General features: G+C 47.8%; 1 pseudogene; it reads left to right on the top strand.

The window, feature by feature from the left end:
- The window catches only part of LOC125963833 (UDP-N-acetylglucosamine--peptide N-acetylglucosaminyltransferase 110 kDa subunit-like), a 179,860-nt pseudogene that overhangs the window by 23,283 nt on the left and 133,891 nt on the right, over nt 1–22,686 (top strand).

Here is a 22,686-nt window from a genome sequence, read left to right on the forward strand (position 1 = left end):
TTTTTCTGCTTTGCCTCCTCTCATTCAATCCGTTCTAGGTACAGCAGTCACGGTGATCCTGGTAAGTCCCAAGTCAGATCGTGTTGCTCGGAGCTCAAAACCCTTCAGAGGCTCCCATCTGGATTCGAACAAAAGCAGTCTTCTCCCTCTCTCCCCCTCCCCATACCCCCACTCTGTCTCTCTGTCTCTCTGTCTCTCTCTGTCTCTCTGTCTCTCTCTGTCTCTCTCTGTCTCTCTCTCTCTCTCTCACACACACACACACACACACACACACACACACACACACACACTGTCCCTCCCCTTCCCTCAAGCCCTTCCAGAGACACTGGTGAGCTGTCCCTGGCTGTTCCTAACAGCTCCCTCCCCATAGCCTCCTGCACTTACTATTCTCTCTGCCTAGAATTTTCTTTCTCTCTATAACTACAGGGGCTGCTCTCTCCGGTCAGTCCACATGTCCCCTTCAAATTAGGGTAGCCCTCTTTCCCTTTGATGCTTTATTGTTCCCGTAACCTACATCATCTGGTAACATGCTAAAAACTTCCATGCTTTTATTTGTGGGTCCTTCCCTAGCCCACCTCTCACTCCCAGATTGCAAGGATCTCTGTATAACTTTTTCACAGCTGTCTATCTCGAGGACCAAGTACAGTGCCCGGCTCCAGCAAGCACTCAGATATTCGCTAAAGAAATTAGGAAAGGGACCAGGCTACTTAGCTTCAGAAGCTCTTTCATGGAAGTTCCCATCCCCTCCGTACCAGTTCTCAGCTAGTTGACTGAAGACTAGCACCCTGACAATGAGGCAGCTCTAAACTGTGAACGACAAAAATATTTACTGTGTCTCCGAGGGGCACTTGTGTTTGGTATTTAATTTTTTAAATAATTTTTTAAATTAATTTTAAAATTTATTTATTTATTTATTTTTGGCTGCGTTGGGTCTTCGTTGCTGTGCGCAGGCTTTCTCTAGTTGCAGCGAGCGGGGGCTACTCCTCGTTGCGGTGTGCGGGGTTCTCACAGTGGTGGCTTCTCTTGTTGAGGAGCACGGGCTCTAGGTGCATGCACTTCAGTAGTTGTGGCACACGGGCTTCAGTAGCTGTGGCTCGCAGGCTCTAGAGTGCAGGCTCAGTAGTTGTGGTGCACGGGCTTAGTTGTTCCGCGACATGTGGGATCTTCCCGGACCAGGGCTCGAACCCATGTCCCCTGCATTGGCAGGCGGATTCTTAACCACTGCGCCACCAGGGAAGTCCATGTTTTGTTTTTATTTGTAGTGAAATGCACATAAAATTGTATCATCGTATCACTTATGAGTGTAGAGTTTAGAAACGTTCAGGAGATTCACGTTGTGCGGCAGCCAATCTCCAGAACTCTTTTCTTCTGGAAAAACTGAAACTCTCTGCCCTCCAGCAACCGCTACCCCCAGCCCCTGGCACCCACCATTCGACATTCTGTCTGTATGAACTTGACCACTCTAGGTGCCTCATACAAGTGGAATTGACAGCATTTGTCTTTCTGTGACTGGTAGGTTAGCATCATGTCCTCAAGATTCATCCATGTTGTAGCCTGTGTCAGAACTTCCTCTTTAAGGCTGAATAATATTCTGTTGTGTATACACCCCGTTTTGCTTATCTATTCATCTGTCAGTGGGCAGTTGGGTTGCTTCCACAGTTTAGTTATTGTGAACAATGCTGCTATGAACATAGGTATACAAAGTATCTTGCAAAACCTGCTTTCAGTTATGTTGGGTATATACCCAGAAGTGGAATTGGACCATATGGTAATCCTACTTTTAATTTTGAGGAACCACCATGATATTTTGCACAATGGCTGTACCATTTTACATTCTCACCAGTAGTGCACAGGGCTCCAATTTCCTACATCATCATCAACCCTTGTTATTTTTTGTTTTCACAGTAGCCACCCTAATGTGTGTAAGGTGGTGTCTCACTGTAGTCTTGACTTGCATTTTCCTAATGATCAGCGATGCTGAGCATCTTTTGAGGTGTTTATGGGCCATTTATGTATCTTCTTAGCAGAAATGTCTAATCGAGTCCTTTGCCCATTTTTTAGCCAGGTTGTTTGCTTTGTGGTTGAGTTTTAGGAGTTCTCTGTACACTCTAGATATTAATCCCTTATCAGATATGTGATTTCCAAACATCTCCTCTCATTCTGCGATTGCCCTTTTCCTCTGTTGATAGGGTCTGGATGCACAGAGTTTTAAAAATTTTCATGAAGTCAATTTCTCTATTTTCCTTTTGTTGCCTGTGCCTTCGGTGTCATATTCAAGAAATCATTGCCAAAATCTAATGCCATTAAACTTGGGGGCACTTGTGCTTTTTAAAAGGACCTTTTAATGACAAGTTCCCCAGTTTGGGGAGTTCAGAGCCCTGAAACCTAACTATAAGTGTTCCCAATGCAGAACGTACATAAGAACCAGAGTGCTTAATCAACATTTCTGTTGGCAAGCAAGGTCCCAAGGAGTGTGTGGAAGCACAGCAGAAGTAACATGGAGGACTTTTAGGAATGTTCTCTGCCACCTTAGTTTCCTCCCTCTTTCTCCATATATCTCTCCCATTTTTCCTTCCTTCCTTCCTTTCAGATAACATGTCTGGGGCAGGATATGGTGAGGAAAATGCTTTTACCTCACTCCCCTATAAGAACACTGACCACTCCATGAGCCTTGGAGAAACAATTTGCCTAATTTGGAGAGAAAAACTCCATTCAAGCCCTGCTGGGATGCAAGTTCAAATCTGCGTGACCACAAAACCCACGTTCATAGACCCACTTGCCTCTATTGCTTTTTTAAGCTATAGGAATGCTGGATGAGGAATGTTGTCTGTTATTAACTAGCAAAACACGATCCCCCTTTGAGCCTTCATGTCATTATCTATACGATGAAAATGGACAAGCACAGCACATTTCCAATGTTACTTTTGAAATTTTCAGTGCTATCTTACATGAAAATAACATGAAGAAAGAGAAGCTAACCTGCCTGATTCCCCCTTATGCCTTGACTTCTTGGCCTGCAGAGAGGCCTCCAAGACCCTCCTTGGACGATCCAGGGTTCAGTCCAGCACTGAGCTAGACGACCATGGGCTCCCCTTCCATGAGTGAGTCTTTGCATGTTTGTTTTGGGTTTTTTTCCCTAGACTCCCATTTCTTAAACGTTTAAGAGGAGAGCCAGTCACAGATCTCCATTTCACCTGAGGGCTGGCGTGTCACGAGGTCACCAATATTTGTTTTATGTACTGCTAAGAGATTAAGGGACAGTATAATTTCAGAGAAAAGTTAGGTTCCCTGGAAGTCAGGAACCCCAACATCCTGCCCTTAAACACTCGAATGACCTTGAGCAATGAAAGGTCTCCAGACCTTCATTTCTCATCTTCAAATGAGAAGACAAATTGGACAACATCACTGTTTCCTAAAGTGTGGTGTGTACACCGCTGTTGAAAGTAAGCAATAGGTAGAAAAAAGTTAGGTGCTTTTATCTTATGTATATATCTATAAATACTTAAGTAGCCTCTCAGCTCTACAGTATCTTAGCTATTATTGCTACAGCAAGGCTGAAGTCGGTGACACACACACAAGCAAGACCCAATGCTAGTACATGTGGTGAACGTATCGCACCTTCAGGAATTGTCCTTTCCGCCCAAACTGTCCAGAAAGATTGACACCGATGAAATGGATCGCTAATGTGGATCCTCATATACCAAATTCCCGTGAGCTTTGCTGAGAAGACCTCAGCAGTGCATCAAAGCATCCCTTTGATGCAATGTGAATAAGGTTTAAAACAGTTATTAATGTGGCTAGTAACTGACTGCAGTTTGGGAAATCCTACACTTGATTTCTTGGTTTCTTCCACGTCTAGCTGCCTTTGACGTGTGATGTGCTTAGACGAAAGTCAGTGTGCTCTCTTCAGGTCAGTCTTAATCTATAACCTGTGTTATACATGTGCCTCATTAAGGACAAATTGCTAGTTCCAGATGGGGAATTTGGAGCAGGCTCTTTTTTCTCTAAATGAATGGGGCTCTACTCCAAGAGCACAGACTTCACATATATGGGTATAAACACATACATACACCAAAGTCAAGTCACTTTCTATCCCTCTATTCACTGTTTAGGCCCTGAAGGTATTGTTTACAGCCAGAAACTTGGCTTGCAGGGAAGAATCTCATCCACCTGAGATCTTAGGCACAGTGCCTCCAATCCCCTCCTCTCTTTCTGTTAAATTTCTGCAAAGGCAGGAAGTACCAGAGTGATGCAGAGGTTGGCTGGAAGGTTGAGAAGAGGCCCCAAAGATGTAGGGCTTAGCATGACCCTGAAGAAGAGATGGGGTTTGGGCAGTCGGCATGGAAGCTAGAGAAAATTCCAACTGGGCAAGGAAGGAGTGGGCACTATAAATGGGGGACAGGGAAAAGACTGGAACACAGAGTTTGGACTGGGAAGCAAAGAAGATGGTATAAGACAGGTTTGAGGGGTGGGTTAGAGAGAGCCTGATGGCCCACTAAATCTTTTAAGCTCCACTCTGTGCCACTCACGTGCTACAAAAGGATTTATTTCAGTGTGAGGTAAGATGTAAGTGCTACTTTAAGAATTTAACTGAACCAAAATGGCCTGGGGACCAGGATGCTAGTCTACTGTTATAGGTACTGTTCTCCTGGGGAAAAAAGCCAACATAAAATGGTGCATTAGTCTGTTTGGGCTGCCATAATAGAATACTAGAGACTGGAGGCTTAAACAACAGAAATTTCCTTTCTCGCAGTTCTGGAATTCTGCAGTCTAAAATTAAGATGCCAGCAGAGTTGCTTTCTTCTGAGGCCTCTCTTCCTGGCTTGCAGACAGCTGCCTTCTCACTGAGTCCTCACATGGTCTTACCTGTGTGTGTGCATGGACAGAGAGAGGTCGCTGATGTCTCTATCTTCTTATAGGGACACGAGTCCAGTCTGATTAGGGCTTCACCATTATGACTTTATTTAACCTTAATTACCTCCTTAAAGACCCTATTTCCTCATACAGTCACATTAGAGGTGAGGGCTTTAACTCAGGAATTGGCAGGGGTGGGGCGTTTCTGCCCTATGTGAGAGGGTTGGGAATGGCACAGAGCCCATCCCGCTGAAGGCTGTGCCTGTGCTGCCCTTCCCACCTTTTCCAATGGTAAGATATAGGCAGAGAGGGAAGAGCGTTCTAGAACAGGCTTCATGACTTGCTTCAGTTCAAACCTATTCAAACCCAAGGACAAGCATTCACTCTTGTGGAGCAGCACAGCTTACCAGATTTTCAGGGGTTGGGGGAGAGTTTAAAGCCCAAATAAAGTGTTAATTTCTCGTTGGCCGGGGGCACAAGCCGCCCACACAGTGTGGGCAGGTAGCTCCCTCAGCATCCAAACTCCCTCTGTGGGGAAATGAAACCCCCGGGGTCATTTAGAGGAAAGGTGCAGTTTCAATACACCCATACAAAGGGAGTAGAGTCATAAGATTTATTACTTTCAAAAATAGATAACTAATGAGAACCTACTGTATAGCACAGGGAACTCTACTCAATGCTCTGTGGTGACCTAAGTGAGAAAGAAATCTAAAAAGGAGGGGTATATGTATACGTGTAACTGATTCACTTTGCTGTACAGCAGAGACTAACACAATATTGTAAAGCAACTATGCTCCAACAAAAATTAATTTAAAAAATTTTAAAAAAATGATTTATTACTTATATATCCCCGAAGCAAAGGGACACAGTGAGCGAGGGGAAGGGCAGTCTTCCACCCCAGGTCACAAGCCAGCAGGAGATAGAGCGGGGTAGCAAGCACCTAGTCCTTACAAGGTGATTGGGGCAGAGGCTACTAACTTTTCACAGGCTTAACTCTAAGTGGTTATTTTTTTTTAACATCTTTATTGGAGTATAATTGCTTTACAGTGGTGTGTTAGTTTCTGCTTAATAACAAAGTGAATCAGTTACACATATACATATGTTCCCATATCTCTTCTCTCTTGCGTCTCCCTCCCACCCTCCCTATCCCACCCCTCTAGATGGTCACAAAGCCCCGAGCTGATCTCCCTGTGCTATGCGGCTGCTTCCCACTAGCTATTTTACGTTTGGTAGTGTATATACGTCCATGCCACTCTCTCACTTTGTCACAGCTTACTCTTCCCCCTCCCCATATCCTCAAGTCCATTCTCTAGTAGGTTTGTGTCTTTATTCCTGTCTTAACCCTACGTTCTTCATGACCTTCTTTTTTTTTTTCCCTTAGATTCCATATATATGTGTTAGCATACGGTATTTGTTTTTCTCTTTCTGACTTACTTCACTCTGTATGACAGACTCTAGGTCCATCCACCTCACTACAAATAACTCAATTTCGTTTCTTTTTATGGCTGAGTAATATTCCATTGTATATATGTGCCACATCTTCTTTATCCATTCATTTGTTGATGGACACTTAGGTTGCTTCCATGTCTTGGCTATTGTAAATAGAGCTGCAATGAACATTTTGGTACATGACTCTTTTTGAATTATGGTTTTCTCAGGGTATATGCCCAGTAATGGGATTGCTGGGTCATATGGTAGTTCTATCTGTAGTTTTTTAAGGAACCTCCATACTGTTCTCCATAGTGGCTGTATCAATTTACATTAAAAAATTTTATTTAAAACCCACTTAGCTCTAAATTTTTAAAAAATTTTATTTATTTATGTTTTTTGGCCACACAGTGTGGCATGCAGAACTTCCCTGACCAGGGGTCGAACCCATGCCCGCTGCAGTGGAAGCTCAGGGTCTTAACCACTGGACCACCAGGGAAGCCCACTCAGTGGTTATATTAAAAGGTTCCACCGGGGAAGGCAAAGCAGGAACCTGTGGGGATACCCTAAACCTATCTAAAAGTCCAGACTCTGAACTTTTGGTGTTAGTAGGGTCACCATACTGTAAAATGTCTAGGCAGCCACTCAGAAAAACAAAATTTTTTCCTCAAAGTTGTTTTTCTCATCACACCTTTCTAGTTTTGACCCTCTTGCATTATTATCCTAGCTAGGACAGGAGGTGACATGATGCAGCTGCAGGAAGGGCTTGGGGGAAAAAAGCTCAGTGAGGGCAGCCTGGAGCGGAGTAAGATAGATCCTGGGTGAAATCCCAGCTTCACCACTAGCTGTGTGACCTTGGGCAAGTGACCTCACCTCTCTGAGCTTCCATTAAAAAAAAATTTCCATTATCAAAAATTTTAAACAGAAAAATAGAAAGAGAATACAATGAACACTTACTTATACATCCGCCCAGATTCAACAAGTCTAAACTCTGCCATATTTGCTTCAACTAAGCCACTTTAAAGTAAATTACAAACGCTAAGTACCATCGTCTCTAAATACTTTAGCATTTGTGTCCAACAAAAGAGAACATTTTCCCCCATAACCACAAAACTATTACGCCTCAAAAAGACAGTTCCCTGGGACTTCCCTGGTGGTCCGGTGGTAAAGAATCCACCTTCCAATGCAGGGGACTCGGGTTCGATCCCTGGTCAGGGAACGAAGATCCCACATGCTGCAGGGCAACTAAGCCCACGTGCCACAACTACTGAGCTCCCACGCCTCAACTAGAGAGCCCGTGTGCCGCAAACTACAAAGCCCACACACCCTGGAACCCACGCGCCACAACTAGGGAGAGAAAACCCGCACGCCACAACTAGAGAGACGCCCGAGCCCGCACACTGCAACAAAAGATCCCGCATTGCCACAACTAAGACCTGATGCAGCCAAGAAAATAAATAAATAAATATTAAAAAAACAATTCCCTTATATATATATATATACATATATATATATATTATTTAATATTCTGGCCATATTGAAATTTCCCCAATTGTTCCCAAATTATATTTTACAGATGGTCCATTCACACCAAGATCCAATCAGAGACCTTGCATTATGTTTGGTCATTATGGATTTAAATCACTGAGTTTCCATTCTGCTCATCTGTAAAATGGGAAAAGAATAGTACATACCTCACAGGGTACACAAATTAAACATAATACATGTTAAGGGGTTAGGCTAGTGCATCCAAAAAATACACTATTATTATTAGCTTCCTTACTGGACTTGCTCTGCTCAAGGCAGCAGTGCATTGGGATGGAGTGTCTTGAGATGTCAGTAGCATGGGCTAGAGATAATGAGGCAACAGGTTCCAGCATCCTCAGGGATGTAGACCCACAAGCTGCATTTTGCCCAGCCCTGGCCTGGGGATGGAGGGAACCAGTCTCACCTTGACCACCTTCAGCACCCCCGATTCCTGGTCCAGCCCTTGCTCCCCCTGGAAGCTCTGCTCCCTCAGGAACTGCTCCACGGTCTGCACAGTCTCCAACACCTCTTTTTTCCACTTCTGGCTGGGATGCAGGCAGTGAGCCACGAAGGAGTTCAGCCTGGAAGCTGGGGTGACAAAGAGCTCCGGGGGCACTGCCATCTCTGTCTTGAGAGTACCACTGGTGGCTAGATCTATACCCACACACCTACCCAGCTCCTGGCACACACACTCTTCTTTAAGGGGACTCCTCCTCAGCTGACCTCCAGCACCCTGTGGAACAAAGGACCAGAGTGGAGAGGAAACAAGGGGTGTCTGGCTGACCAGGGGATCCTCTTCCTGGAGGCCTTTCACTGCAGCTGGGGTACCGAGGGACACTGGGTGAAACCACCTTAACAGGCGGGGCTTTTAGTCACCCTTTCTGCTGTAGGTTTCGTTTCTCACCTCTTAGTTTCCCTTTTACAACTTGGAAACTGAAACTGGCTTGAGGATGGCCCTGGGAAAGGAAACTCCCCCAGGAGATGGGAGTTGGATGGTATCCACCAATCCCATCCCCACAAGCTTGTCACCCAAAACAGGCTCAGTAAGAGCAGGCACTCTCTGGAGGTTGGGCTGAACAGTGGGAATTCTAGGGTTCCGCAGAACAAACTCTGGAATTCCAGTCTGCCCTTTGCCAGACTCTTAACCTCTCTGACCCTCACAGAAATAATCCTTAAAATGGGTTTAAGAATAATACCTACCCAATAGGTTGTGTGGATTAAGCAAGAGAACATTTAGCAGAGAAAACATTAAGTAAATGCAAGTATTGTTATTCGTTCACTGTACATCTATTGACTGCTGGCTGGGTGCCAGACATTGTGCGAAGAAGACAATGTAAGACGTGGTTCCTGCCCCAGGGGCTCCCAGAGCAGTGGGGGAGACAGAGGAGACACAGAGAGTCCAGTGTCCTGTGTACTAGGAGAAAAGAGGGCACAGAAACTTGGTGGAAATTCAGGCAGAAGAGTTTCTTTGGGGTCACCTGTGGTGTCAGTGAACACCTGCTTGAGATGAGTCTTAAAAGACTGGGAATGCAGCCACGAGACAGAGGGCACAAGACAGGATAAGGCTGAGAAGTGTGAATCATCCTGCCATGTGCCAGGACTCGGCTGTCAGATCCACGTTGGCATGGAGGGCAGGGAGGGGAGAGGGGAGAGCTGTGCCTGGACAGGTGGGCAGGGATTGAAACTCGGAATGCCATTCATTCATTCATTCAACAAACATTTGTTGAGTGCCCGCTATGTGCCAGGCAGGTGTCCTGGGGATACAGCAGTGAATAGGCAAAATTCTCGGACTGCAGAGAGCTAACACTCTAATGGTGGAGACAGATAATAAACAGGATAAATAAGTAACATTATAATAATTAAGACGGTGATAAGCGCTAATCAGGAAAATAAAGCAGGGAAAGAGGTTAAAAGGTACTGACTACGTGTGTGTGGGTGGGGTGAGAATTGGTAATGTTCAGGGGTTCAGTCTCAAGAAAGGTGGCTAGGGAAGGTCTGAAAAGGAGACATTTGAGCAAAGACATGAAGGAGGCGAAGAGTGAGCGGTATGTATGTCAGAGGGAAGAATGAGAGAAAGTGGGACTTCCCTGGTGGTCCAGTGGGTAAGACTCCACTCTCCCAATGCAGGGGGCCCAGGTTCGATCCCCGATCGGGGAACTAAATTCCACATGCATGCCGCAGCTAAGAGTCTGTATGCGGCAACTAAGAAGTCCACACGCCCCAACGAAAGATCCCGTGTGCCGCGACTGAGACCCGGCTCAGCCAAAAATTTAAAAACAATAAAATAAATAAAAACAATTAAAGAAGAATGGGAGAAGGAACAGCAAGTGCAAAGGCCCTGTGGCGGCAGTATGCCTGGTGCGATTGAGGAATAGCAGTATGACTGGAATGGAATGATCAAAGGGGGAGAGTGGGAGGGGATGAGGTTTGAGTACAAGGGTAGGGGGCAAATTGTGTAGGATCTTGAAGACTACTAAGACTTTGGCTTTTACTCTGATTGAAATGGGGAGCCACTGGGGAGTTCCAAGCAGAAGAGGGACATGGATGGACTTTCATTTTAACGGTATCACACTGGCTGTTCGTGGGAAGATTGGATTAAAAGCAGAGAGTGGGGAGTGGAGGTGAGAGCAGAAGCAGGAATTCAGTTAAGAAGCTACTACAACAGTCCAGGCAAGACATGTGGCGCCTTGGATCAGAATGGTAGCAGTGAAAGGTAGGGAGAAGTGGTATGATTCAATTTTCTTATTATGGAAAATTTCAAACATGAACAAAAGTAGAATAATACAATGAACCTCCACGTACCATCCCCCATCTTCAACCATTATCAACCTGTAGACAGTTTTTTAAATGTTTATTCAGGTCTTCTGCCCATTTTAATTTTTATTGGCCACCCGGCATGCGGGATCTTAGTTCCCCAACCAGGGATTGAACCCATGCCCCCTGCAGTAGAAGCACAGAGTCCTAACCACTGGACCACCAGGGAAGTCCCAACCTACAGACAATCTTGTTTCAATGATATCTCCATCCACATCTCCCCTCCTGTATTATTCGGAAGTGAATCCCAGACCTCATATCATTTCACTGGCTATATTTTGAGTATAAACAGGTCTTGCTAAAGGATAGAGTGTGATGTGAGAGAAAAATTAGAGTCAAGGACCACTCTAAGGCTTTTGGCCTTAGCACTGGAAGGATAGAACTGTCCTTAACTGAGAAGGGAAAGACTGGGCCAGAGCACAGTGTAGGCATGAAGGTCGGGAGCTCGGCTTTGGAAGCAAACTTGAGTGTCTAGTGAGATCCGAGTTGGCTAGGGAGTTGCATATTTGAGTCTGGATTTCAGGGACGAAGTCTGGGGTTGAGATACAAATGACCAGCATAGATATATTTAAAGCCATGAGGCTGGATGGGTTCACCAAGGGAGTGAGTATAGAACAAGGCAAGAAAAGGACCAGTGACTGGGCCCTGAAACACTTAATAGTATTAAGTGATTGGGGAGAGGCAAGCATCCGGCAAACAAGAATGCGAAGGAGTAGCCAGGGAGGTGGAAGAAAAATCCGGAGTGTGTTTTGATAGCCAAGTGGAAACATTGTTCTAGGAAAGAGAAAGTGATCCAGTGGGTCACATATCAGGTGAATCTGCGCTGACTTTGTCCTGAGGGCAGTGGCAAATCAGAGGAGCGACCAGAGGTGAAATGACCATTCTGGAAAGATTGGTCTGGCTGCTTCTGTGGGGAGGATGGATTGCAGGGGGCAGGGGTAGATATGTAGGGAGAGGTGTCAGGACACTGTACAGTGATCCAGGTGAGAGGGAAGGTGACCCGGACTTGGCTGGAGAAGGGATGGGATTCTAGGTCTACCTTGGGGGAAGGGTGAACAGGACTTGGTGACTACAGGTAGGAGGTGAGGGAAAAGACAGGATGGCTATCAGCTCTCTGGCTTGGGTACCTGGGTAATGGATGGAGGGTACTATTAACAAAGGGAGGAAGATACAAGGAGGAGTGGGAAGTGGGGAGGTCTACAAGGGTAGCTGTTTAAGCCAGAGAGCTTAAAATAGTTGTCCACATTGCCTAATGCTTCCGATAAGTTCAGGAATATAGGTCTGAGAAGCACCCAAGAGGCTACTGGTGATCATTGTGGGTGAAATGTAAGGGAGAGCTGGGAGCAGAAGCCAGATCTTAGGTGCGGGGTTGAAGAGTAAGTTGGGTGAGGAGGATGGAGACCAGGAGTGTAGATAACACTTTCAAGAACTTTGTCGTGAAAGGGAGGAGAAAGACCAGGTGTTAGCTGGAGGAAGTGGTGGGGTGGAGGGTGTTTGTTGTCTTAAATACCATTTGGGGGGGAAAAAAACCCCTCAATCATGACACGTTTCAATTTAAACTCTCCAACTGGCTAACCCCAAACGGAAAGAATCACATTTTTAATTACATAAATTCTAAAAGTCTCCATATTTTCAAAGTTTGGTAGTGCCTGGTCCTTAAACAGTCCTATATTATAACTGTTTAAAGAGCAGTGGCAATTTCGCAAACCAAAGTCAACAATAAAGTGAGATTCCAAACATTTGTCCTATGTTTATAATGACAGATAATGAGCTTCAAGGCAGTATAAAAGTTATTCAAACAAAAGTTATTCAAACATTCAGACCTTACATCTTAGTTTAAAACATTTTTTTGAAGTATAATTGATTTACAACACTATATCAGTTTCAGGTGTACAACATTGTTATTCAATATTTTTACAGGTTATAGTACATTTAAAGTTATTATAGGCACTTCCCTGGTGATTCAGTGGTAAAGAATCTGCCTTCCAATTCAGGGGACACGTGTCTGATCCCTGGTCGGGGAACTAAGATCCTACAGGCGGCAGGGCAACTAAGCCCGCACGCCACAACTACTGAGCCCATGTGCCCTGGAGCATGCAGGCCACAACTAGAGAGAAACCTCCACACGACAACGAAGAGCCCACGTGCTGCAATGAAAGATCCCGCACGCCTCAATGAAGATCCTGCGTCTCGCAACTAAGACCCAATGCAGCCAAAAATAAATTAAATAAATAAGTAAATAATAAACCTTTGAAAAACTGAAGTTATTATAATATATTGGCTCTATTCCCTGTGCTGTACAATATGTCCTTGTAGCTTATCTATTTTATACACAGTAGTTTGTACCTCTTAATCCCGTCCTCCTATTTTGCCTCTCCCCACTTCCTTCTCCCCACTGGTAGCCACCACTTTGCTCAATAGACCTTACATATTAGTTTTGATTCATTTCATTATTCATTTTCATGAGATATCTGGGAGTTCAGCAGCTTTCAAGATTTCAAAAGGGGGAATTCCCTGGCAGTCCAGCGGTTGGGACTCTGGGCTTTCACTGCCAGGGACCAGGGTTCAACCCCTGGTCTGGTATTTAGGAAACTGCAGGCCTCGCAGTGTGGCCAAAAAAGAAAAAAAAAAAAAAACGATTTAAAAAGGGAACATGGGGCTTCCCTGGTGGCGCAGTGGTTGGGAGTCCGCCTGCCGATGCAGGGGACATGGGTTCGTGCCCCAGTCCGGGAAGATCCCACACACCGCGGAGCGGCTAGGCCCATGAGCCATGGCTGCTGAGACTGTGCGTCCGGAGCCTGTGCTCTGCAACAGGAGAGGCCACAACAGTGAGTGGCCCGTGTACCACAAAAAAAAAAGGGGGGGGGGAACATGCAGTCGATTGTGTATTGGTTTTATGGTTTGTAGAAATGCCACGCAGTTGGGCACATTTCTATGGCGGTGGGGGAAGAGCTAGTGGTTAGGAAGGGTGTGGGCTGGGTTTTAGGAAGGAGGAAGATGCATAAAGGTGGGTTTTCTCTTAGCTTGTGTTCCTCCAAATGCAGAGCCTGAGACAAGGATTTGCATGAGACTTGTTTTGGGAAATGATCCCAAGGGACAGGTGTGGGGGATTGAGAAGGAGGAAAAAACAGTCCAAGAAATATCATGAAATTGATCACTACTGTGGGCAGCTGAGCTTTGATCCCACTGGGGACCCTCTAAGGAGCAATGCAGAACGTGCCTCAAAATTATCCACCTGAGAGGTGGAGGAGGGGAGTATGCACTCACTGCACTCGCTGGTTCCTGTCTTTCAATGGGCCAAGGCTTACCCCCTGGGGTGTTAACTCCCTGGAACTTCCATATTTGCTCAGAATTACTTGGAAGGCTTGTTAAGACACAGATTGCTGAGTCCCACTTCCAGAGAACCTAACTCAGGTAATTCTGGGCTAGCTGCTGAGAATTTTTATTTCAAAGAGGTTCCCAGATGATGTTGATTCTGCTGGTCTGGGGTCTTTACTTTTGAGAATCAATAACTTAGAGGTTTGAACTTTGAATGGTGACAACATGGGGGAGAAGGAAAGTTGACTCAAAGTCATGGAGTTGTGAGCCAGCATTCAGTGTTCTGGAATTGCAAGTGTTTGGCCACGTCTGGTATGTTTTGAGAGTGACGAGGAGAGACTGAGAGGTCAGCAAGAGCTAAATGGTCAAGAACCCTGAATGCCAAGCAAAGGAACTTGAACTTGATTCTGTAGGTAATAGGAGCCATTGAAGAATTTTAAGCAGGGGAGGATTCTGTTTCTATTTATGCTTCAGAAAGAGCACAGTGGTCTGGGTAGAAAGGGGTGAGCTAGGGGGACATGACCATAGAAGTCTGCAAAATGAACAGCCTGATCTTGGCACTCGTGGGGATGTGGGGCCTCTCTTAACGAGCATGATGGTGTCACAATCCTTGATGTGCAGTCTGAGAAGCTATTGATTCCACAGTTTCTGGCCCCGGGACCCTCCATGTAAGGTCCTCCAGCCTCTTCAACCTTCTCTTTCAAGTCGTGGATGGAGTCATCAGGGTCAATGGCGTAAGGTTTGCCCTGGCCACTGGAGTCCTTCATGAAGACCTGGATCTCAGGAGGGAAGGTCTCCAGCACCTGGAGGCTCCTGAAAGGAGAGACAGTGGTGTCCACTGGGGCCACATGTCCTCTTGTTTTCATAGTTTTGCCTTTCCCAGAATGTCATATGGTTGGAATCATCCAGTGTGTAGTCTTTTCAGACCGGTTTCTTTCAACTAGCAATATGCATTTAAGCTTCTTCCATGGCTTTTCATACATCACCACTCACAGTAACAAATTATTTTTTTCTTGTGATGAGAGCTTTTAAGATCTACTCTCTTAGCAACTTTCAAATACACAACAATATTGTTAGCTATAGTCACTACACTATACATGACATCCCCAGGACTTATTTATCTTATAACTTGAAGTTTGTACCTTTGGACCACTTTCAGCTATTTCACCCACCTCCCACCTCTGGCAACCAGTCTATTCTATGTATCTGTGAGTTGTTTCTTCTTTTTTTTTTTTAAAGATTCCACATATAAGTGATCTCATGCAGTATTTATGTTTCGCCCTCTGACTTAATGCACTTAGCATAATGCCCTCAAGGTCTATCTGTGTTGTCACAAATGGCAGATTTCCTTCTTTTCATGTGGCTGAATAAAATTCCATTATCTATCTATCTATCTATCTATATCTATCTATCTATCTAGCTATATCTATCTATCTATCTATCTATATATCTATCTATCTATCTATCTATATCTATATGTCACATTTTCTTTATCCATTCACCTGTTGGACACTTAGTTGTTTCCGAGTCTTGCTTTGCCTATTTTGTTTTATTTTTTTACACACACTGCATGACATGTGGGCCTTAATTCCCTGACCAGGGATCAAACCCATGCCCCCTGCAGTGGAAGTGTGGAGTCTTAACCACTGGACCACCAGGGAAGTCCCCTGCTTTGCCTATTTTAGAATCAGATTATTTGTTTTTGTTTGTTTGTTTGTTTTTTGCTATGGAGTTGTTTGAATTCCTTATAGATTTTGGATATTAACCTCTTATCATACATGTGGTTTGCAAATATTTTTTCCCATTCCTAGTTTGCCTTTTCATTTTGTTGATTGTTTCTTTTGCTCTCCAGGAGCTTTTTAGTTTGATGTAGTCCCATTGGTTGCTTTTTGTTTTTGTTGCTTGTGGTTTTGTTGCCATACCCAAAAAATCATCACCAAGACCAATGTTAAGGAGTTTTCTCTTTATGTTCTCTTCTAGGAGTTTTACAGTTTCAGGTCTTACATTTAAGTCTTTAATCCATTTCAAGTTAATTTTTACAAATGGTGTAAGATAGGGGTCCACTTTCTTTGTTTTGCATGTGGGTATCCAGTTTTGCCAACACCATTTACTGAAGAGACTATCTTTTCCCTGTTGAGTATTCTTGGATCCCTGTCAATTAGTTGCCTGTATGTGTGTGGATTTATTTCTCGGCTCTTGATTCTGTTGCATTGGTGTATGTGTCTGTTTTCATGCCAGTACCATACTATTTTGATTACTCTAGCTTTGTAGTATAATTTGAAATCAGTAAAAGTGTTACCTCCAGCTTTGTTCTTCTTTCTCAGGATTGCTGTGGCTTTTGAAGTCTATTGCAGTTCCATATGAATTTTAGGATTGTTTTTCCTATTTATGTAAAAAATGTCATTGGAATTTTGATAGGGATTGCACTGGATCTGTAGATTGCTTTAGGTTGTATGGACATATACTCTCCGAGTGAGATGTGCATGTAAATGATTTGCCTAAGACCTATTAAAGCAAAACAAAAAAAGTCAAAGAAACTGCTACATTAGAAAATACTAAACGTGTAGAGTATGGGCGGCTGGTGTGTGCTCGGGATGACCCAGCCCCCTCCAGGCCAGAGAGGTGGGTGGGAAGTAGCAATTACAACAGACAAGGATGACCCTCCCTGTTTACCCCTCCCTCTGGGCCCATTTTATTCCGGGCTGCATCGTTTAAACTCAAAACACACTTTTAATATAGGGCCCTTGTAGCCATCTTGTTGTGCTACTCTTCACAACCCATGAGCAGGGTCACAGGAAACTGTAAACAGGTCTGGCTTTCCATGTTACCACTCATACAAGCCAGTGCTTTTCCACACTTGATCTACAGATCACAGACACGTGAGGATTATGCAAAAGAACAAGAACAAAGCTTTATTATAAGTTTCACATCGAAACAGGGTCCACATGAGGCCCAGCCTGGGAGGAGGTGGACACTGATGGCCTCGCCCCAAAGTTATTGGCTCAGGCCAACTTCCTCCTCTTAAACCCCAAGGTAATGAATCGAGACCTGGAGGAGAATGACTTGGTCGATGGCCCAGTGGTTTTTTGTCCAGCCACGCCCTGGGCAGGTGATGAGGGGGCCCTAAGAGCAAGGCTGCACCTTGCTGTGCCCACTGCGGAGCTGAGGCTGATAGGAGTAGAGGCCGGAACCGACACACCCCTAAAGTCAGCCTTGGCTGGGCATGGGCTGCGCCCTCTGCTGGAAGTAGGGGGGCCCTGCCTGGGTGCGCCCCCAGGGATGTGATGTAAGATGGGGGCAGTAGTGCCTCCAAACCCAGGCTTCTTCTTAGTGCTGGGTCCCGTGGTCACCATGGGGTGGCTCTGGTGAGGAGGGTCCCAGGAGTTCAGGCCCATGTTGCCCCCATTGCTGTGTGTGGTGCTCGGGGGCCCCCTCTTTCTTGATGTCACGCTGAGAGCTGCAAACATGCAGCTCAGATCATCTAGGGCAGCCGCTCTGCTCCCAAAACGCAGCTGTGTGCTGGCATGGGTGCCCACGGTGGAATTTCTGGATGATGAACACCCAGAAGATGCTTGTGCGGGGCTGCCCGAAGCTGGGGGGCCTGGAGCAGAGGCAAAGGCTGGGGCTTTCCGTTTCCTCTGCTGGGGAGAGCTGCCACAGGCGGTGGTTCCTCGCTGCTGCCAGTCAGGGCCCCCAGGGATGTGAGTTAAAATGGGGGCAGTAGTGCCTCCAAACCCAGGCTTCTTCTTAGTGCTGGGTCCCGTGGTCACCATGGGGTGGCTCTGGTGAGGAGGGTCCCAGGAGTTCAGGCCCACGCTGCCCCCATTGCTGTGTGTGGTGCTCGGGGGCCCCCTCTTTCTTGATGTTACGCTGAGAGCTGCAAACATGCAGCTCAGATCATCTAGGGCAGCCGCTCTGCTCCCAAAACGCAGCTGTGTGCTGGCATGGGTGCCCACGGTGGAATTTCTGGATGATGAACACCCAGAAGATGCTTGTGCGGGGCTGCCCGAAGCTGGGGGGCCTGGAGCAGAGGCAAAGGCTGGGGCTTTCCGTTTCCTCTGCTGGGGAGAGCTGCCACAGGCGGTGGTTCCTCGCTGCTGCCAGTCAGGGCCCCCAAGGATGTGAGTTAAAATGGGGGCAGTAGTGCCCCCAAACCCAGTCTTCTTCTTAGGTCTGGGTCCCGTGGTCACCATGGGGTGGCTCTGGTGAGGAGGGTCCCAGGAGTTCAGGCCCACGCTGCCCCCATTGCTGTGTGTGGTGCTCGGGGGCCCCCTCTTTCTTGATGTCACGCTGAGAGCTGCAAACATGCAGCTCAGATCTAGGGCAGCCGCTCTGCTCCCAAAACCCAGCTGTGTGCTGGCATGGGTGCCCACGGTGGAATTTCTGGATGAACCACCCCCAGAAGATGCTTGTGCGGGGCCGCTCGAAGCTGGGGGGCCTGAAGCAGAGGCAAAGGCTGGAGCTTTCCGTTTCCTACGCTGGGGAGAGCTGCCGAGGTCCCCGATGGCATAGGTCTCACCCCGCAGCGCTCTGTTGATGCGCCGGAACGCTGCTTCCTTCTCGGAGTCTAGGTCTTCGGCGGTGACCCGGAAACCCGGCTCAGGGGCTGGAGGCAGCCTCAGAGGCTCCCCTCGCCAGTGCGGCAGCAGAGGAATCCTGCGTTTTCGGGGCCTGGGACTGTTAGATGTGCAGGAGCCCTTCCTCCAGGGCCCTTTCTGCCCTCTTGTTGCCTCTGCATTTTTCTCAGGCTGGCTTTTCCTCTGGTAAACCACCAGAGCTGCAGAGGGCGACGGAGGGCCCTCCTCGCGCCCTGTGTTTGCAGACTTCTGGGGCAGCCCTTGCGGTATGGCGGGACCCCTCCTTCTTTCCACTGGCAGGAAACCTCGGATGGAGCTATATGAGCTCGTGATGGCGTTTCTTTGGGGGCAGGAACTCATACAAGAGGTCTGTTGTTTCCTGGCAGATCTGTCCTCTGCCCACTTGGCGTGGAGGTCTCTCTGCAGAGGTCCAGGCCTGGGCACGAAGAAAGAGCCCCCCAGGGGCCTAAATGCAGATCGTGCGCCCCCGGTGTCATTGGGGCTTCTCTGGTCATCGTTCTTCCCTGTGACTGTGGGGACTTCCTCCTGCTTGGCCATCCCTTGCCCGCTCTCTCCCAGGGCCCTCAACACCGTCTTCTCTGTGCTGTAGTTCAGGACACAGCTGGGTGTCGTGGCCAGCACTGGCTGCCCCCGTGCCACACTGACAGTGACTGTGTCCACTGCGGACACTGAGCTGCGGGACGTCGTGGAGGTGCGAGCACCCATCTCTGCCTTCTTCCGATGGCCTCGCCTGAAGATGGAGATAAGGATCCCCATAAGGAGTGCAGCGTCTGCGGGATGGTAGAATGGGGTCTCAGAGACTCTGTGGCAAAGCGCAGATGGCAGAGTCACTGGACACTTGTGGGCCGGCCTGCGAGTGGATAGCCGGCCATAGACAGCTGGGTGACCCGGGCCGGCCACGGGAAGTCGGTGGGCGCGGGGAGCGGGCTGGGGGCAGCCGAGCCCTCCTGGCAGGTGCTGGTCCCCCAGTGCCCGGGACGAGGGTGAGGGGCAGGGCCTACCTAAGTAACTGCTCCTAGAGAACTTGGGTGAGGTCGGTCCGTGAATACAGAGCTGGGCTCCGAGCACTCTCCTTCAGCTGCCAACTCGGCCAAAAGCGGAGTGCGCTCTCTTTGGCCTGTTGCCTTTTTATACTCTGAAACCTGTGAGCGAACAATGGGCGTGCGTTGGCGGGGCGCAAAAGTTTAGGGAGGGGTGGCGCATGCGCAGAGTACACGTCAGGCCCTGGGGCGCACAGGTGAGGATGCGCGCCCCTGGACCGTCTAGCGCTTCTGAATCTCCCGGGGGTCTGAGGGCTGGACGTGTTTGCCTTGAGGGTGATGAGCTTCTTGGCAGGACAGCTGGCCCTTCTTCCCTGGCCGTGCCCCAGTGCTGTCGGGGTAACTAACTGTAATGGACGGGATCCCCGCCCAGCAATGTGGAGCAAGGTCGCTGGCTGTGCAGCTCCCACAAGAGGCGGCAGCTTTGGCAGCAGCGCCTCTGCGTCCTCCTGCCCTTTCCCCTGGCGGCACTGGAGGGGAGTCGCTAAGAACGGAAGTGCCCACACCATCCAGATCCTGCTGGGGTGACACCTGAAGTGGTGGCCAGGGCTGGCTGAGAGGGCCATACTTACCATATGACCCAAAAACCCACTCCTAGGCAATTAACCAAGAGAAAAACTTTTCACAAAACACATATGTGAATGTTTTAGCTATCTTGTCCACAATTCCTAAATATAGGACTATTGAGGTTATCCAATTTTCTTGAGTTTGTCATTTTTAATTGTTCTTGGAATAACACTATGTATACGTATTGTTTCACAGTCTAGAGTTAATATTTTACCAATTAAATAAAATTCAGCAGGCTTACATCCATATAGATTCTTTTACCTTCCACTCTTTGTTATAGCTGTCATACGTGTCACCTTTATATGACGTCAACGCCACCCTCTGAGACTGTGGTATCCTTTTTTCATACATATACAGGGAATTCCCTGGCGGTCCAGTGGTTAGGACTCAGCACTTTCACTGCTGGGGCCCCGGGTTCAGTCCCTGGTAGGGGAACTAAGATCCCGCAGGCCACGCAGCCGTGGCCAAAAAAAAAAAAAGTCATACATATACAAAATAATGTAAGAGGATAATTTTTCCAGATACTTGCCATTTTTGTTGCCCTTCCTTTGTTCCTGAAGTTGCAAGCTTACTTCTTTCTTGTGTCATTTCACTTCAGCCTGAAGAAGTTCCTTTCATGTAATATTGTTATAGCAATTGTCTGGTGATGAATTCTCTTAGTTTTCTCTCATCTCCATCAGACTTCATTTTGGCTTTTGTTTGACTTTCAGTCTTTAAGGATATCCTTGCTTTAAGGATATCATACCCTGGTTGGTCTTTTCCTTTAATACTTTAAAGATGTTATTCCATTCTTTTCTGGTCTCTGTTTTCTGATGAGAAATCACAGTCCTTCAAGTTGACATTCTGTGATGTATAACAGGTCGGTTATACAAGATTATTCTTCACCTTGGCTTTTTTATCAGGTTGTGTGTCAGGGTGAGGCTTTCTGAGCTTAGGTCTGTGTCTTGAAATCAGTGACGTTTTCAACTATTCTTTTCCTCATATATTTTCTTCTGCACCTTTCCTTCAGACCCTCCAACGGCACAAGAGTTAGAACTTGCAATATTGTTTCACATGTCTCTGAGACTTAATTTTTGTTCAGTCATTTATCCCCCTTCAGTTGTCACCCCAGCAGGATCTGGTTGGCTTGGGCACTTCTGGGTTTTTTTTTTTTTTTTTTGCACTTCTGTTCTTAGCGGCTCTCTCCTCCAATGTTACCAGGTGGGAGGGCAGGCGGACGCACAGGCGCTGATGCCAAATCTGCCACCTCGGGCGGCGGCTGCTGAGCCAGGTACCCTGCTCTCCAGCTTTCCTGCTCTGGTGGCCGGGGACCCATCCTGTACAGTTAGAGCCGGCCGGGAGAGAAGGGGCAGCTGCCCTGCCAAGAAGCTCATCACCCTCAAGGCAAACACGTCCAGCCTTCAGACCCCCGGGAGATTCAGAAGCGCTAGACGGTCCAGGGGCGCGCATCCTCACCTGTGCGCCCCAGGGCCTGACGTGTACTCTGCGCATGCGCCACCCCTCCCTAAACTTTTGCGCCCCGCCAACGCACGCCCATTGTTCGCTCACAGGTTTCAGAGCTGCATCCCAGCAACAGGCCAAAGAGAGCGCACTCCGCTCTTGGCCGAGTTGGCAGCTGAAGGAGAGTGCTCGGAGCCCAGCTCTCTAACCAAGGACCAACCTCACCCAAGTTCTCTAGGGTCAGTTACTTAGGTAGGCCCTGCCCCTCACCCTCGCCCCGGGCACTGGGGCAGCACCTGCCAGGAGGGTTCGGCTGCCCCCAGCCCACTCCCCGCGCCCACCGACTTCCCGTGGCCGGCCCGGGTCACCCAGCTGTCTATGGCCGGCTATCCACTCGCAGGCCAGCCCACAAGTGTCCAGTGACTCTGCATCTACGCTTTGCCACAGAGTCTCTGAGACCCCATTCTACCATCCCGCAGACGCTGCACTCCTTATGGGGGTCCTTATCTCCATCTTCAGGCGAGGCCATCGGAAGAAGGCAGAGATGGGTGCTCGCACCTCCACGACGTCCCGCAGCTCAGTGTCCGCAGTGGACACAGTCACTGTCAGTGTGGCGCAGGGGCAGCCAGTGCCGGCCACGACACCCAGCTGTGTCCCGAACTACAACTACAGCACAGAGAAGACGGTGTTGAGGGCCCTGGGAGAGAGCGGGCAAGGGATGGCCGAGCAGGAGGAAGTCCCCACAGTCACAGGGAGGAACGAAGACCAGAGAAGCGGCCCCGATGACACCGGGGGCGCACGATCTGCAGTTAGGCCCCTGGGGGGCTCTTTCTTCGTGCCCAGGCCTGGACCTCTGCAGAGAGACCTCCACGCCAAGTGGGCAGAGGACAGATACGCCAGGAAACAGCAGACCTCTTGTATGAGTTCCTGCCCCCAAAGAAACGCCATCACGAGCTCATATAGCTCCACCCGAGGTTTCCCGCCAGTGAAGAGAAGGAGGGGTCCCGCCATACCGCAAGGGCTGCCCCAGAAGTCTGCAAAGAAAGGGAGCAAGGAGGGCCCTCCATCGCCCTCTGCAGCTCCGGTGGTTTCCCAGAGGA

Source organism: Orcinus orca, chromosome 3 (genome assembly GCF_937001465.1).
Source record: "Orcinus orca chromosome 3, mOrcOrc1.1, whole genome shotgun sequence".
In the NCBI taxonomy this organism is placed as follows: domain Eukaryota; kingdom Metazoa; phylum Chordata; class Mammalia; order Artiodactyla; family Delphinidae; genus Orcinus; species Orcinus orca.